The 1,646-nt window shown below is 52.1% G+C and overlaps 1 pseudogene; it reads right to left on the minus strand.

Annotated features, from left to right (window-relative positions):
• Positions 1 to 662: 662 nt before the first annotated feature.
• On the minus strand, positions 663 to 1,172 carry LOC147659615 (E3 ubiquitin-protein ligase TRIM39 pseudogene; annotated as a pseudogene).
• Positions 1,173 to 1,646: the final 474 nt, after the last annotated feature.

Raw genomic sequence — 1,646 nt, forward strand, 5'->3', positions numbered from 1 at the left:
AGCACTTTTTTTCAAATTTTCCCTAAAAAAAAAAAAAAAAAAAAAATTGCTGTATTTTGGCCAATTTCTTGGTCCCCCCCCCCCTCCCCCCCCAAGGGGGAATCGACAAACCCTGGGTACCTTTAGAATCCTCAAAATGCTGGAAGAAAAGGAGTCAACTTTGGCGTGGATGCCTTATGTGGACAAAAAGCTATGGTGGTGTAAGTGCAAACTACCCCAAATAGTCAAAATAGGGCGTGGCACGGGAAAGGCCTGGCAGCGAAGGGGTTAAAACTGTACAAGGAAAAGAGATGCATAGTTTCAGGTGAAGCTTCTGGTTGTCATGGCAACATGTGGGAGGGTCCTTGTGAAGAAGATTCCTTGGAACATTGGTGTTTGAATATTCTTTGGAGTATTGGTGTTTGAAGATTCTTTGGAATGTTGGTGTTTAAACCGTGGATGACAGTTGGGGGGGGGGGAGGGGGGGAGTCTCACTCCAGCCTCAGCTCCGCTCCTCCCCCGCAGCTCTCACATGAGCCTCAGCTCTGCTCCTTCCCTTGTAGGGGGTGGGTGGGAAGGATGAGGGTCTAAACCTCCCTGCAGCTCTCACACGAGCCTCAGCTCCGCTCCTCCCCTGTAGGGGGTGAGAGGGAAGGATGAGGGTCTGAAGCTCCCTGCAGCTCTCACACGAGCCTCAGCTCTGCCCCTCCCCAGAGACAGAAGTACGGGAAGAGCCTCTGTGTGAAGGGGGCCGGCGGGTAGGAGTAGAGAAGCTCCATGGAGTCAGCATTGTACAGGGACAGCCGCCCCCCCTCGTAGTCCAGATACACCCCCATCTTCAGGGGCTTCTCACGAGGGGTCAGAGGGGTCAGAGGGGAGGTGAGAGCCCTGTACTGACCCCCCGACCCCCGCACAGCCCAGACTCCCCCCTCAGGTGACCATGTGATCTGTCCCTTCCTGTTCACAGACTCTGCTGCGACCCCCACATGCCACCCTCCCCCCTCCTGCAACAGCTGCACCTCCCAGTAATGTCTGCAGGAGGTGAACCCCTCGCTCCCCAGCACACAGTCATGGTAGGTGAATCTCTTGGGGGTGTCCGGCAGAGGCTGTTCTGTGCCCGTCTCTCTCACACGTCTCCCCCTCTCAGACAGGAGGAGCCCAGGATGAGCCGTGCCAGGATCCAGAGTCACCATCACTGCAGAGAAGAGATTCACAATTAGAGATTTAATGACACAAAGAAAGGCTGTAATATCTGCTTCTGTTTTACATATGATTAATTACACCACATCTGGAAGGAGCACGCGGCGCTAGAGAGCGTGCGGCGCTAGAGAGCGCCGCACTAGACTGCTTACTGCACTAAAGCGCACAGCACTAGACTGCTCACTACACTAAAGCGTGTATTTATCTAGAGCACACACTACACCAAACCGCACTACATAGAGAGGACAGAAGGTAGGGCACTGTACTAGCTACTCCACGGTATGCTATACTAGTCAGTACACTACATTAGATGGTATAGAAAAAAGTTAGTCCAAGGTATATTGTAACAGTCAGTACACTGTAATGCATGCTACAGAGTGACAGACCCACTCCAAGTTACACTGTACACAGTACACTTAATGAGATGCTACATATTAAGAGCGCTACTCCAAGACATACAGTACTAG

This window comes from Lissotriton vulgaris, unplaced genomic scaffold (assembly GCF_964263255.1).
Source record: "Lissotriton vulgaris unplaced genomic scaffold, aLisVul1.2 SCAFFOLD_12261, whole genome shotgun sequence".
NCBI lineage: Eukaryota > Metazoa > Chordata > Amphibia > Caudata > Salamandridae > Lissotriton > Lissotriton vulgaris.